Below are 16,880 nucleotides of genomic sequence, written 5' to 3'. Positions count from 1 at the left end.
CACCCATGCACTGGGCCTCTAATCTACACTAATAAAAGAGAAACATGGTAATTAGCGTACGACCGCTACCCTTCCCATTGGCTAATCAGCATATCCTTATGCAAATGAACTGTCAGCCAAGATGGCGGCCGGCAGCCAGGCAGCTGGAAGCGAACATGAGGCTTGCTTGCTCCAGTGACTGCGGACTCCAATGTTCCCCGCCTGACTTGCCGGCCTCTGAGCTGCAACTCTAAGCAACTATGTACTATGTTGCAAATAAGAAGCTAAACAAAACCCCAGAAACCGGCTTTCAGTCAGCCAGGTTCAGCCAGCCGGACCGCAACATTGTATCAAATACAGAAGGAAAAACAAAGGCCAGAAACCGGCTTTCAGCAGCCGAGGCCTCAGAGCTAAAGCTGGCCCAGAATAAAAAAAAAAAAAAGAAAAAAAGGAGCAGTTGGGAGCTTTAGTCACCCGCCAGCCGGAAAACGGCCCTCAGCCCCTCAGCCAGACTGGCCAGGCACCCCAGTGGGGACCCCCACCCTGATCCAGGACACCCTTCAGGGCAAACCAGCCGGCCCCCACCCATGCACCAGGCCTCTATTCTATATAGTAAAAGGGTAATATGCCTCCCGGCACCGGGATCAGCGTGACAGGGGGCAGCTACCAAACCCCCTGATCGCTCTGCGGCTCTGTATGTGACAGGGGGGAGCTCCCCAACCCCCTGATCGACCCTGCTCTGTGTGTGACAGGGTACGGCGCCCCAACCCCCTTATCGGCCCTGCTCTGTGAGTGACAGGGGGCAGCGCCCCAACCCCCTGATCGGCCCTGCTTTGTGCGTGACAGGGGGTGGCGCCGCAACCTCCCCATCGACCCTGCCTTGAGTGTGACAGGGCGCGGTGCCCCAACCCCCCAATCGGCCCTACCCTGAGCGTGACTGAGGGTGGCATCGCAACCTCCCGATCCGCCCTGCTCTGTGCATGACGGGGTGGCGCCCCAACTCCCCAATCGGCCCTGCTCTGAGCCCCACCAGGGGCTGCACCTAGGGATTGGGCCTGCCCTCTGCCACCCAGGAGCAGGCCTAAGCCAGCAGGTCGTTATCTCCCGAGGGGTCCCAGACTGCGAGAGGGCACAGGCCGGGCTGGGGGACCCCCCTCCCCTCCCGAGTGCACAAATTTTTGTGCACCGGGCCTCTAGTATATATATATATGCCTAAGTGACCATTATGACCGGACAACCAGACAACTGGACAATGGGCCAGTAGCTATGACGCGCACTGACCACCAGGGGGCAGATGCTCAATGCAGGAACTGCCCCCTGGTTGTCAGTGCACTCCCACAGCCAACCTCCCGCAGTCCCTCCCCCCGCTACCTGGCCAGCCCCAATCAGGACTGGGAGAGAGGGCCCCAATTGGCCCCAATCGCTGGCCAGGCCAAGGGACCTCACCCATGCACGAATTCATGCACTGGGCCTCTACTGTGTGTGTGTGTGTGTGTGTGTGTGTGTGTGTATAAGTCTAAGCGACTGTTACGCCTGAATGACCAGTAGCTATTACATGCACTCACCACCAAGGGGCAGACGCTCAACGCAGGAGCTGTCCCCGGTGGTCAGTGCACTCCCGCTCAGCCAGAAGCTGGGTTCATGGCTGGCGAGTGCAGCTGTGGTGGCAGGAGCCTCTCCCGCCACCGCGGTAGCACTACTGAGCAGCGGAGGTGGCAGGCACAGCAGGGCCGGGATGAGTGGCAGCAGAGCTGCGCCCGGCCTGGCTGGGGCTCCTCACTGGCCGCCTGCCGCTTTGGCACTACTACATCCCCCAAGGGGTCCCAGATTGCAAGAGGGCGCAGGCTAGACTGAGAGACCCAACCCATGCACGAATCCGTGCACCAGGCCTCTAATTCTTTATAAAATGCAAGGAAATAAAAACTCCATTAAACAATAAGGCTAAATAAAACATACACTGCCAAAATCAGAAGTTTACTGACACAAATGGAATGTAATAGAACTAATTAATTTCAATAAAAACTTCTCTTGCCCTTCTCAGCCAGTGTGTTTCCCTTTAATCTTTTCTATTCCATATGATTTTTTTTTCAATCTGGCAATAAAAAAAAATTAGAGGTCTAATAAATGGTCTATCTAATATCAGAAAAATGCACAAGTCTGATTGGTCATTTGTTCTAATATACTTTTATACATTAATATTCTAGTATTAGAGCTGTAAACATTATTCTGGAACTTTAAAGTTAAAAAGTTAACTTCATTTTCAAACTGTAATACAATTTTATTAGTTCTTGTAACCCTACTATTTATTAGGGTCTCTATCTAAAAAACAACAACCCTGCAACACAAAGCTTCTTGCCACTCCTAGATCAACCACAGTGGATGAACAAGATCTCATAACCATCCAGACAGGACAAAGATTTCTATGGCAAAGAATGAGGAATGTGCTTATTATTGCACTGTCAGCATGATTTAGGACTGACTGTTGAGAGGAAAAGCAGTTGTATGAGGAAAACAACACCTTTTAAGCATTGCTACAGAGAATGAATTCTTCCTAGCAATCAGGCAGCACATACTGGTAAGAGAGAAACAAATTCAGGGAAAGCATAACTATATATATGCTTGTGCTTTGTTGTTGAAGCAGACAAATATTGAGTTACATAAACTTACCTTTTTCCCTTTCAAAAGTGGCACTGCTTTTCTTTTCCTGGCTGACATGGTGGAACTTAAGTGCATATTACTAAGTGAACAAAGCCAATCTGAAAAGGCTACAAACTGTATGATTCCAACTATATGACTTTCTGGAAAAGACAAAACTAAGGAGACAATAAAAAGATTAGAGGTTGTCAGGGGTTGGGAGGAGGGAAGGATGAATAGGTAGGACACAGAGGATTTGTAGGGCAGTGAAACTATTGTGTATGACACTACAATGGTAGATACATGTCCATCATACATCTGTCCAATCCCATACAATGTACACCAAGAGTGAACTCTAATGTAAACTACTATTAAAAGAAAAAGTGGCACTGCTTAGAAGGCCATATGAACACAAAAAAGCATTAGTTAATATTATCTAGAACACTTGTTTCAAATTCCACAGTTGCCCTTAATTTCCAATACTCTCCTCCTTTTAAATCAAGAGCAGAATGTTCATCAGTAAGCATTTACTATGTACCAGGAAATGTGTGCCTGTTGCCAGAAAGGGATTCTTTCTCTAACTCCCAGAACAAGGAAAACCATTACAATCCCAAGTGATCAGCACTGGAAATAATTAAGTCAGGGTACTCTGAAGGCACTGAAAGGAATTTAAGTCACCCTGCAACCCATTATCATTCATCCAATAAATATTTATGGAGTACCTCAATATTTTGGGAAAAGCTGTCAGGGAAATAATAGCATCTAAGCTTAGTTTTGAAGAATGCACAGGAAATATTCAAGTGAAGAACACTAAAACAAGATATTGTAAAGAACAATACTTCAAGCAAGTTAAGAATTTTAAAGACCTGTAATTTTGACCCTAAAATTTCCAAAGGCTGGAACACCTCGTTAACTCCTATAAGAAGCACATCGGATCAGCAACCCTTTTATATCTGATTTGGAGAATACTGGTGTGCCCTACTTGACTGTTACTATGTGTGCCTAAAAGAAAATAGAATCATTAATTCAAAATTATTACAATTCAAATCTCATTCTCTTCCTTTCTCCGCTCCTTATATACAAATCACTTTTACTGCAGAGGTCACAGAGCAAAATGCTTCGAAAGGACAAATAACTAGGGGAGTGTAGATGATCCCTGGAAATGTGATTAGAGCTTGTCAGTTTTCAAAGTAAGAAAGCAAGAATTTTTCAGATAATATTCCTGTTTTCAGTAATGGTGGGATAGGTTATTTGGGTCAACCTTCCTAAACACACATACCCCTCCCCTTTCTTTGTCCCTCTTCCTTTTTCTGTCTCTCATTCTTAAGTAAAACATATAAGTAAAAGAAGAGAAAATGAGAACTCAGAGAAGCAAGCAAGCAAGCCCAAAGGGTCTGTTGATCCCTAAAAATTAGAATTTTGTTCTGACAGAAACCAAAGTCCAGCGCCCTCACAAGGTAAAGAGTCTAATAGGAGAACCTTTCCATTATAGGCTGAGATTTCAGGGTTATTACCTTAGGATGAGAGTGAAGGGGATGGGGTGAGTAGATCCAGAGAAGAATTATGACCCCATGGAGGGGCTATCAGATCTGAAGCTTGTTTTAAGGTGGTCCCTGGACCAGTAATACTTAGATACCTGATATGAATAAGCTCTCTGTGGAGAAAAGTTCCTTGCGGTGTATGGGCCTCAAATGATTCTTACAAATAACTTTTCAAATACAACATCAAGCCCTAGCCAGTTTGGCTCAGTGGATAGAGCGCTGGCCCTCAGACTGAAGCATCCTGGATTAGATTACAGTCAAGGGCTGTACCTCTGTTGCAGGCTCCATCTCAGGCCCTGGTCGGGGCTTGTATGGAAGGCAATCAATTAATGTGTCCCTCTCACACTGATGTTTCTCTGTCTCTCTCCTTCCCTTCTACTCTCTCTAAAAAAGAAAAAAAAAAAAGAAATCAATGAAAAAATATCCTCGGGTGAGAATTAAAAAAAAAAGAAACAAATACAACATCCAATTATAATAAAAGATAACTAGGCATTGGAGGAAAAACTCCAAAGTAAAAACTGACAGAAAAAGAAGAGAAAACAGAAAAGGCCACGGAGACCTTTGATCTTGTCAGACTCAAACTATGAAACAATTATGCTTATAGGAATAAGATATTTCAGAATATTTGTAGGGAACAGGATACTTTAAAAAATAGGCTAGACATTATCCACAATGTAGCAGATAAGTCAAAACTATGAAAAAAATGAGAGGAATATCAGAGTGAAAGGTTTGATATACTTTTAATTGGTACTAGAAGAAATGGAGAAAACTGGACAGGACAAAGGCAATAATCGAATAAGTAACAGTTGAGAATTTCCCAGGAGCAACCAGATAGTCACATTCCAGAAACCAACAAATTACAAACAAGATAAATAAAAAGAAATCCATAACTAAACATATAATTACAAGTAAGCAGAAAAACCAGAGACAAGGAGAAATCTGAAAACCAAGCAGAAAAGACAGATTACATTCAAAGGAGCAATATGAGAATAGTAGTTGATTTTTCCAAAAGCAACAATGAAGCCAAGAACAGTTTAATACTGTAGTGTGCTTAGGAAAGAAACCTGCCAAATTAAATTCTATATCCAGTAAATATCTGTAAAGAACATAATCCCACTTAGAAAGTTTGAATTGAAAGAGAAAATAAGGAGCATAAAAGAGAAAAATTTATCGAAATGTTCAAATAAACATTGACTATTAATATTAGTCTGTGATATGTTATGCCTCTAATTTATAATATCTATGATGGTATTTACTTACAGAACAAAAATACCATATATTTCCAAACTAGAAAAGGGTTTGGGGGAATGAAGTGATAAAAAGAATCCAAAAGAATGGTAGATAAAGAACTATAGGACATAAGACACACAGGGAAAATTTAAACAGAAATATGGCTAATTATATTAAATATAAATGAAATAAATTATCCAGGTAAAAGACAAAGACTGTCAGAGACTGGATTAAAAAAGAAATCCAAATGAACTAGAGTAACCAAAACAGTTTTAAAAAATAAAAATAAAGCTGGAGGAATAACACTAATTTTAAGACTATTATTACAAAGCTAGTTATTAAAATAGTGTGATATTGGCAAAGGGATAACAGACCAAAAGAACAGAATGAAGAATATAGAAATAGATCCACACAAATAATAGCCAATTTATTTTTGACACAGGTACAAAGGCAGTTCAATGGAAAAAGGATAGTTTTTTTTTTACAAATGGTTTTGGAAAACTTAGACATCCATTTGCAAAATCATGAACTTCAACTTAAACCTCACACCTTGTATAAAAAAAGGACCTGTACCAATAAAACAAACAATGAGCAAAAAATATTAAGACGCTTAACAAAAATATATAAGCATGAAAAGATGCACAATATTTTTAGTCATTAGGGAAGTTTAATTAAAATAAAAATTAAGATACACTACAGATCGATTAAAATGGCTAAAATTAAAAAACAAAAAAAAAAGCTGACAATAAGTTGAGGAGGATTCATAGTAATATAAATTACATAATTCACTCCTGGTGGGAATGCAACATGATATAGTAAGTCACCTTAGAAAACAGTTTGGCAGTTTCTTATAAAGTTAAAATTATATTTTTCATATGACCCAGCAATTCCACTTATAGCTACTTACCCTAGAAAAATAAAAACTTATGTTCATAAAAGCCTATACAGGTAATTTATAGAAGCTTTATTCATAATCAAAGAATGTTAAGTAAATGGATAATTGTGGTCCACCTATACAATGGAATACTATTTAAGCAATAAAAAGGAATTAACCATTGATACAACTTCAATGAATCTCAAAAGCAATATGCTGAGTGAAGGAGGCAATAATGTTGACAAATAGGGGTGGGAGACTCGGTGTGACTACCAAGGGTTCTGTGTCCTGGTTGTGATGTGGTCACTTGAATCTATGTTTGTGTTAAATTTCATAGAATTGAAAACACAAAGAGAAATCAATTTTACTGTATAGTAGTTGTAAAAATTAAATTTAAACATAGGATAACATGAACAACTTTATGCCAGTAAATCTGAAATTCCTAGAGGAAAGACTTACCAAAACTGACATAAAAAATGAAAACCCTAGGGTCTCATACCCAGTTCAATCAGTACTGTAACTGGATATCACTATAACCTGTTCTATCCTAATGTCTTTTTACTGTACAGCTTAACACTTCCAAAAGGTAACAAACTTTGTCAATGTTAAGCAAATGAGTACTGAACATACTCTTCGGCCCCACCCCATGCCTTTACACTGCACTCCACCAATACTGCTTGCTGGGGGAACTCCTATTCATTTTTCAAGAATCAGTTTTACATCCACAATGAAGCCTTTGCACACACCTCTCCAAAATGAATCAAGCACTTCCTCAGAAGCTAAAGCACTTCCAAATATCTACATATCCAGAGGGATTGGGCCTAAACCAGCAGTCGGACATCCTCCAAGGGGTCCCAGATTGGAGAGGGTGTAGGCCGGGCTGAGGAACCCCCCCCCCCCCCGCCCTTGCACGAATTTCATGCACCGGGCCACCAATTTATTATATTATCACATGTAATTTATTTATACATTTCTCTCTCAGCAGATAACTCAAGACCTGGACCCTGACTTATTTCTCTTGATATACAACCTGTATTTATCACAGTGCCTAGCATGGTGTTTCATAAATGTTTGAAGAAATGAATTATCAAGACAGTAGTAAACAATATTTTGGCAAAAATTAACCTTGCTTGCATATAGACCTTCTCCTGTTCAAAATTAAGAAAAGCAGTTTAGCCCTAGCTGGTTTGGCTCAGTGGATAGAGCATCGGCCTGTGGACTGAAGGGTCCCAGGTTTGATACCCAGTAGGGGGCGTGCAGGAGGCAAGCGATCGATGATTCTCTCTCATTGATGTTGCTCTCTCTCCCCTCTCCTTTCTTCTCTGAAATCAATAAAAATATATTTAAAAAAAGTTTAGCTGTACAATGGATACTTGGATTTACAGCTGATTTTAAAGATGCTCTTCAGTCTTACATATAAATGTTTTCACATCCATAACTAATACCAGAGGTGAAAGTCATACTACCACTTCCCAAACAGATATGAAGAGAGTCATATGTATGAGATGCTTCTTTGGAGCCATATGGCTCCATTTACCCTTTTATGAGGCTGTGTGATTTATCCATGTGATGAACACAGTGCCCAACAATCCTTGATAGAGCTACAGAAACAATTCAGTACTGTTCCTGAAAGGCTTTAACCTTGGAACCACTAACAACTAATATGACCTTGGATCTGTCTTTTCACCCATCTGATTACAGTGAAGAAACTGCAAAATATAAGGAATACTACTCTCTCCTACTTCCTCCTTTACTGTCCAGAGGTAGGTTACATTCACTGTCCAGAGGTAGGTTACAAAAGAGACAACCATATTTCTGCAGATGATGGGTAAGCAATAACTAAAAGGGCGTGTTGTCCTAGAAGTCTTTTTGTGCTAACAAAAAGTAGGCTGGAACCGAGGGCAGCAAACATTGGCTGGCTTCTAAATATAAAGGTATGTGAATGCTTATGATGAGTCAGTCACTGCTTCTTGGGATTTATATTGATCACTTTTAAACCTAACAAGTCCAAGACCTAGGTAATATTCTTCCCATTTCACAAAAGGCAAATCGGAGTAATCGCTACAATGTCACAGAGAGATGATTTAAAAGTATTATGTCTAGATTCACAGTCTATTCATTCTGCTCTACAGCAAATATTTATGTCCTATTTGGCTCACAGTATGTTTTATCCCAATTTTAAAAACTGAGGTAAAATCCACATAACATAAAATTCATCATTTTAAAGTGCACAATTTAGTGGTTTTTAGTATATTCACAATGTGCAATTACCACCACGATCTGATTCCAGAATATTTCCATCACCCCCAAAATAACCCAATACCACATAGCAGTCATTCCTCACACTCCCAACAACCACTAATCCTATGGATTTTCCTATCCTGGATCAGTTATTAAGTTAAATTTTGTGCTAAAATGTTTTGTAATAGCCTGGCCTGTGTGACTCAGTGGCTGAGCGTTGACCTATGAACCAGGAGGTCATGGTTCAATTCCCAGTCAGAGCATATGCTCAGGCTGCAGGCTCAATCCCCAGTGTGGGGCATGCACAGGAGGCAGCAGATCAATGATTCTCTCACTGTTGATGTTTTTATCTCTCTCTCTCCCTTTCTCTCTGAAACCAATAAAAAATATACTTAATAATGTTTTGTAATAAATTATTTTTAATTGTGACTTAGTTGCTGACACTAAAAAAATTTTATCCTTCAGTTTCTCAAAAGAAAAAGAGAAGGTAGGTAGGATTATCTGGTAACAATAATTCTGCATTCCTGCACTGACAAAATCACTCTGATGTACTGAGCTGTGTGTACCCACCAGCAGTGGGCTCTAAAGGTATGTCATCCACTGGAGATGACACAGGTAAACCTGGACAACTCTGTTAATTTAGCTTACTGGCCCAACTCCTGTGGTTATTTGTGTTAGCAATCCCTGCTCTATACTAAATATAGCATTATCACATGCAATGGCAAACACATTTAAGTTCTCAATTTAAGACTATTTGCTCCTTGATTTAGTTTCCATTATTAGTCCAATTAGAACTTCAAAGAAACATCTTGGATCAGTTTACAATATGCCTTTTGTCAATTAAGAAATACAGAACTGACCATGGATTTACAGAAAAATTCTAATGGTCAAGACCTCTTCTCTGTACATATTCTAACAGCACTCTGCTTACCTCTTCATTGAGCACTGCCATTGTACTGTTTACACATCCATCTAGCTACACAAAGCTCCAAGGACAGAAAACGGTATCCCCAAGAGTCTCTACCACTGTCATGTAGAAGATAATCCAGAAACACTTGTTGAAAGAATAACACCGTGACAAGTGATAAATCAAGCGTTGAAATATTTAAAAAATTAAGAGGGGAAACTATTATTTGGACAAAACAAATTATAACACTGAAAATGGAGTTCATTAATAAGATCAGAGGTCCATGAACTCCTTAAAAGTATAAACTAAGCCTTAGCCAGTTTGGCTCAATGGATAGAGCATAGGCCTGTGAACCAAAGGGTCCCAGGTTCGATTCCGGTCAAGGGTTTGTGCCTTGGTTGCAGGCTCCTCCCCAGCCTGGGCCTTGGTTGGGGCTTGTGCAGGGGGCTACCAATCAATGTGCTTCTCTCACATCAATGTTTCTGTCTTTCCCTCTCTTCCAATCTCCCTAAAAATCAATGGAAAAATATCCTCGCGTGAGGATTAAAAAAAAGAAAAGTATTGCCCTAACCAGTTTGGCTCAGTGGATAGAGCGTCGGTCTGCGGACTCAAGGGTCCCGGGTTCTACTCCGGTAAAGGGCATGTACTTTGGTTGTGGGCACATACCCAGTGGAGAGTGTGCAGGAGGCAGCTGATCGATGTTTCTCTCTCATCGATGTTTCTAACTCTCTATCCCTCTCCCTTCCTCTCTGTAAAAATCAATAAAAATATATATATATTAAAAAAAAAGTATATACCAAAAAGCAGGTGCAGGTACTTGAGCTTTTATTACAGGCTCAGAGGAAATCTGTAAACTACAAAAGATTTAAGAATCACTGAGTTAGACAAAAGGAAATGTACATCTTTAATACTGTTTAATGTTAATTTAAAAAGGTTAACTTGACAATTTACACAAATATTAAACAATTACATTTCTCAAACTAAGTATACCCCATTCTTTCCTAAAGGCAGAGAAGATGACAATGTATCCTTGACTTCAATTTATGTTCCAGCATGAGCCCCAAGCTTGATGAATGATTAACAAAATGTCAGCCTCAGAAAAGATACAGTGGCATTCAGAATCAATCAGGTGAGGACATCGGTTTACACAAGGAAACTATTTTTGCTTTACATTACTGCTTAAAAAATAAGAACTTGATTTTCTTTATAAGTGTCCAAACTTAAATCATTTTAGTGTCTTACATTTTTTAAATTGATGAGAGAAAAAGAGAAACATTGATTTGTTTCACTTATTTATGCATTCATTGGTTGCTTCTTGTATGTACTCTGACCAGGGATCGAACCTGAAACCTTTGGGTATCCGGATGATGCTTTAACTAAATGAGCTACCCAGCCAGAGCTTACATTTTTAAGTATATCCCTTGAATTATATGTGGAAAGGGAATTTCTTGAGAGCCAGAGAGATACTTTAAAATGTTTTTTTCTGAACTTATAAGTCACGATTATTTTAAGATTGGTGACCTCTTAAATCTTAAAACTATTAAGATACCATTACTGAACTTTCTAAATTAGTGCTTACAGCCTTTTAAAAAGTCAAAATACAAAGAGAACATAATATTTGTGTGGAACACTAGGATAAATGATCAAGACTTTCAGACCTAAGATCATTGACTTAGATGCCCTGTATCTCGCACAAATGGCCAGGGGACTGAGGGGACCAGTATCTCCAAACATCTGTTATTCTTCCTGATATAGTACAGTGGCTCAAAATTTCTGGTTTAAATCACCTAGAGCAGCGGTTCTCAACCTGTGGGTCGCGACCCCTTTGGGGGTTGAATGACCCTTTCACAGGGGTCACCTAAGACCATCGGAAAACACATATATAATTACATATTGTTTTTGTGATTAATCACTATGCTTTAATTATGTTCAATTTGTAACAATGAAATTGGGGTCACCACAACATGAGGAACTGTATTAAAGGGTCGAGGCATTAGGAAGGTTGAGAACCACTGACCTAGAGCGATCACAGGCTAGTCAAAACCCACACAGGTTGAAAAAATTATTTCATAACTCCCCTTATTTCAAGTAGAGTCCAGATATGACACTAATGAGCAACCATCTCTTCTGGGAGATCACATATTTGGAGGTAACTGGCACAAAAAAACCCCACAAAAACAACAAACACAAACTAAACCTTTTATCTCTATCTTGGAAGAATAAGCCAAAAGAATAAGTTAGTGGTAAAAATGAATGTTAACATTAAATGAAATTATCTTTTTCTTCCACTTTATAATGGTTCTCTTTTCTTGTCTCAACTTAAGGTGGTAATCATGGCCAACAACATTCTCTCTCATCCATCAAACTAGTGCAATATAAATAGTGGTGTTTTTGTTTTTTAAGTAGGGGAAAACAGGTAAAAATGGTTAACAATTAGCTCCTTGACAGTTCCCCAACCCACTCTGACCTTTAAATCTCAAGACTCCAAGTGCACAGAGAAACAACCTGTTCAAAGCCAGAGTATAGGTTTGTGTCCCCCCTCTCTCCCCAACCCCCGGTCCTGCAAAGGAGCTGAATTCAGAATATAAGCATTCACAGTAAGACCTAGTAACTCATTAAGCTACTGCTTGTGTAAAATTATAGGATTTTTAAGACATTATAATCCTAACATATCACTGAGGATTCTGTTTTTATTCCCATCTACAAAATTTACAACATTCTTATTTTAAGAGGCAAAACACTCAAGTATTTCTATAAAACGAACCAGCATGTATGGAGTAACAAATAACATTCGAGCCCTCTGTGAATTTTATTTCTCCACCTTTAAACCAGAAAAGGATCAGAGTCAATGTAACATAAATAACATAGGAACAGTGGGAAGTCTTCCAATGAAGGGAAGTATTGTAAGGAAACCCAAGCAGTTTGATATGAATTAATATAGTTCTAACTCAAACACTTGACCAAAGTCTGAAGTCCAGTATTGTCTCCAATAATCCTATAAAATAAAAGGGTAATATGCAAATTGACCAAATGTTGGAAGGACCGGCTGCTATGACATGCACTGACCACCAGGGGACAGATGCTTAATGCAGGAGCTGCCCCCAGCCTGCAGGCCCTGATTGGGGTCTACGGGCCAACCTCTCGGTCCCTTACCCTGGATGGCAGGCTTCGATTGCCCAATGGCAACTGGGGAACCGGGGTGGGTAGCGGCGGACTCCGGTGGTGCCAGGCCAAGGCCCCCGCCCCCGCACACAGAGGGCGACCTGTGGCGGGGGGGCGGGGCCAGCAAGCCAGTGGGAACGGCCAACCTCTCGATCCCTCCTCCAGGCCAGCAGGCTCCGATTGCCCGATGGTGAGTGGTTCCGGGGTGGGTAGTGGTAGGGGGCGGGGCCAGCTGCTGGGGAAGATGGCCCTGATTGCAAGCCAGGCCTAGGAACCGTACCCGTGCATGAATTTCGTGTGGGTGGAGGGGGGGTGTTCTTCAGCCCGGCCTGTGCCCTCTCACAGACTAGGAGCTCTCGGGGGATATCCGACTGATGGCTGCGGGGAGCAGGCCTAAGCCACAGTCTGGCCTCCCTATGTGGGAGGCGACCTGCGGGCTGATAGGGATATGGCGCCGGCCAGCAAGAGGCGGCCCCCGCCTCCCCCCATCACTGTCCCCTCCCTCTGCCTGCTGGCACCCACCTTGGCCGGCCTGGCACCACCTGCTTGCCGGCCCCGCCCCCTGGTCGTTCCGCCTTTCAGTTAATTTGCATATTAGGCTTTTATTATATAGGATTATATAGGATGATGGGCAAAGATATCACTGTGTATATTTTTACCAGGCAACAAAAACAAAATAAAGTCACAACTGACACTTTATTCCACTGGCCACAACTCTCTGGAACTAAAAGAAAATTTCATTTGAGACCTAGAGTAACTTAAATATAATCCAGCATTTACATATGTAATAATTACTGCTATCATTTAAATGCCTCTAGTAGCCTGGCCTGGTATGAGATGCACACTCCCATTTTAGAAATAAACATGTCCAGAGGTTAAACCTGCCAAGTCATAGGACTACTAAGTGGCTGAGGCCAGATCTGAACCCCTCTGCTCAGGAAGAAAAATTCCAAGGCAGATGGCTATTTGTTTTCATGTTATATAGTCATAAATACACAGAACATGTTAACTACTTTAAACTACTGATAAAGACAGGTTCCTTCTCTATCTAAGGAGTGTATTATTTAAGAATACAAAGTAAATAAGAAAGCAAATTAGTGCATTACCTAAGAGAACAGGGCATACAGAAGATGTCAACGCAGGATACAATTCTTCAAACATATCCCTAACATACAATGCATAAGTAATTCCCAAACTATAATTAAAGGACCACTGACAAATAAGACCTCTAATCCAGGTTCACAAGTCTGTAAGGCGAGCAAACTTTGAACGTACCCCAAGTCTGAGATGGGATTCCCTTCTCTATCTAGAAGCAAGAGAATCCTATATTCATGAAGACTAAAGAACCATTCTCACAATTTGCACTGAGGCATCTATACCAACCCACCTATCAACAGCAACAATTCAGTACCTCACCCATTAAGCGGGCCAGACCAGAAACAGGAAGTACAGGTCAAAAGGCCTCATTAAAAAATAAGAACTACTGGCAGCAGAAAATGAAAATAAAGAATAAAGAGCAGCAGCACTGACATTGAACACATTGATTTCACTGACAGAAAAGGGAAAGAACTCATATTAGTCAGGTGCCCAGAATTTCATAAATTATCTCCTTTAATCCTCACAGTAACCCTTAGATAAATTTATCTGCTTCTTTAGTTATTAACCCTCACAAGTACTACTAACCCCCATTTTACAGGTTAATAATTAAGTTGTTCAAGGTAGTTATCTAAATTGTTTAGATGACAAAAATCTAGGCTTGAGAGATGTAAAGTAACAGTTCCCAGACTTGGTCTGTCTCATTCCAACAATCCTGTTGCTCCCCGACAAGCAATGTTCAAGAATGAGAAAGTCTGAACTCCCCACCTCCAAATTTCTGTAGCTATTTCAGAAACTATACAATTGAACTTTCCCCAAGTCTGAGGAAAGCCAACAGAAATTTTCATAAGAAAACATCTCAGAAAGCTACTAAATTGTAGAATGATATATGCATCATTACATAATGTCCTCAGTTGTAGGCTTGAGGATAGAGACAATCTAGAGATCCTTAGCACAGCATCTATCTGAAATGTAGTAGGCACCGAGGGTCTGTTGAATGAGTAACATCTTTTGACTGGTTATAAATTCAATAGCCCAAAATGACTATTTTGTACTTTATAATATGCTATGGTTCATTTCTTTAGGAAAATAATTTACCCATTCATTTTTAACAGGGTTGCTTTCCTAAATTTTGTAGAACATTAATGAAATAACTAAAACTGAGAAATGCCTGTTACTATATCAGTCATAAATTCAGAAAAATTTCTAGTGTTCACTTTTTCAAACAGATTAAAATGTTTCAGCTAATAAAAACCTGTCAGAAAAATCCACAAAATCAAAAAGTGTGAAAAGAAAAACAGTGGCCAATATAAAGGTATTTAAAGATTATTCTAAGTATACCCTGGTACTGAACCTTAAAACACTCACATCAGATAACACGATTATTTTCAATGCAAGAAAACACTATTATCACTAATGTAAAAAAAGCTTGCCTACCATAGTAACGGTTGCTAAGTAGGTTTCTTATGTCTAAGACACAGAATTTGTAGAAACCAGTGAAATGCCACTCCTAGCATGACACTGTGAATTCATTTACCTAAAACTTTTAAAGACTTAATTCTTAATTTCTACAATATGGAAAAAAAAATTTTTGGTCAACAACTAAGTCTGCTGATATCTACCCTGGAGCACACCAAATATTTAAGAAAAACTGCCAATGGCCTATAACCCAATGTAAATATATGCTTTGTTACAATGACAGCAGTTTCTTAATAATCCTAGAGGAATTTCTTCATTTGAAAAGCTAGGTGGCCTAGATTTCTATTAAGAAACAATTAGCCCTAACCGGTTTGGCTCAGTGGATAGAGCGTCGGCCTGCGGACTGAAGGGTCCCAGGTTCGATTCCGGTCAAGGGCATGTACCTTGGTTGCGGGCACATCCCCAGTGGGGAGTGTGCAGGAGGCAGCTGAATCGATGTTTCTCTCTCATCGATAGTTCTAACTCTCTATCCCTCTCCCTTCCTCTCTGTAAAAAAATCAATAAAATATATTTTTTTAAAAAAAGAAAGAAACAATTAAATGATACTCTACTTTTGAAATTATCCACCTTAAGAGTTCAAAGTAGTTTAGGTGTATAAACACACTAATATTCTTGTGAAATGAACTTGGTCCAGTTCACCCAATGAATTGTGTTAGACCAAGGATCAAATCCAGTTTGTCATTTTAAATCAAGTATCACAAGCATTATTACCTCAAAATTCTAAGTCCTTACCTAATCCAATGCAAATCATATCAGTTATCAATTTTTGAACTTATACAGCTTGTACTGTAATTTATGCAAATGTCATATAGTTGTCAAAATAATAATCATAAGTGTTGTAACAGTCAACATCTTTTGGGCACTTATTATGCTAAACTAGAGGCACCGGTGGGGTCCCTCAGCCTGGCCTGCGCCCTCTCGCAATCTGGGACCCCTCATGGGATGTCAGAGGCCTGGTGCACGGATTCAGCCTGATCCCCGCAGGCCAGGCCGAGGGACCCCACTGGTGCACAAATCTGAGCACCAGTCCTCTAGGATGCATATAAGATCTTTGGTTAATCTCTCCGCACCCCCCGCCCCAGATTCATCAGTCTGTTCCACATTTCCATACCTGTGTGTTGAGCATCTGCCCCCTGGTGGTCAGTGCGTGTCATAGCTACCGGTAGAACGGTCACTTAGGCATATATATATATACACACACACTAGAGGCCCGGTGCACAAAAATTTGTGCACTTGGGGAGGGGGGGTCCCCCAGCCCGGCCTGTGCCCTCTCGCAGTCTGGGACCCCTCGGGAGATAACGACCTGCTGGCTTAGGCCTGCTCCCGGGTGGCAGAGGGCTGGCCCAATCCCTAGGTGCAGCCCCTGGTCAGGCTCAGAGCAGGGCCGATTGGGGAGTTGGGGCGCCGCCCCCCGTTATGCACAGAGCAGGGCGGATCGGGAGGTTGCGATGCCACCCTCAGTCACGCTCAAGGTAGGGCCGATTGGGGGGTTGGGGCACCGCCCCCTGTCACACTCAAGGCAGGGTCGATGGGGAGGTTGCAGCGCCACCCCGTCATGCACAGAGCAGGGCCAATCAGGGGGTTGGGGCGCTGCCCCCTGTCACTCACAGAGCAGGGCCCATCAGGGGGGTTGGGGCTCCGTACTCTGTCACACACAGAGCAGGGTCGATCAGGGGGTTGGGGAGCTCCCCCCTGTCATGCACAGAGTAGGGCCGATAGGGGAGTTGGGGCACCGCCC

General features: G+C 41.2%; 1 protein-coding gene across 6 annotated transcripts in view; it reads right to left on the bottom strand.

Moving 5' to 3' along the window:
* CSNK2A1 (casein kinase 2 alpha 1) overlaps nt 1-16,880 on the bottom strand; it is a 65,690-nt gene that overhangs the window by 41,711 nt on the left and 7,099 nt on the right. The window lies entirely within an intron of this gene.

This window comes from Myotis lucifugus, unplaced genomic scaffold (genome assembly GCF_000147115.1).
Source record: "Myotis lucifugus unplaced genomic scaffold, Myoluc2.0 scaffold_60, whole genome shotgun sequence".
NCBI classification, from domain to species: Eukaryota; Metazoa; Chordata; class Mammalia; order Chiroptera; family Vespertilionidae; genus Myotis; species Myotis lucifugus.
This window is presented reverse-complemented; position numbering and strand designations above follow the sequence as displayed.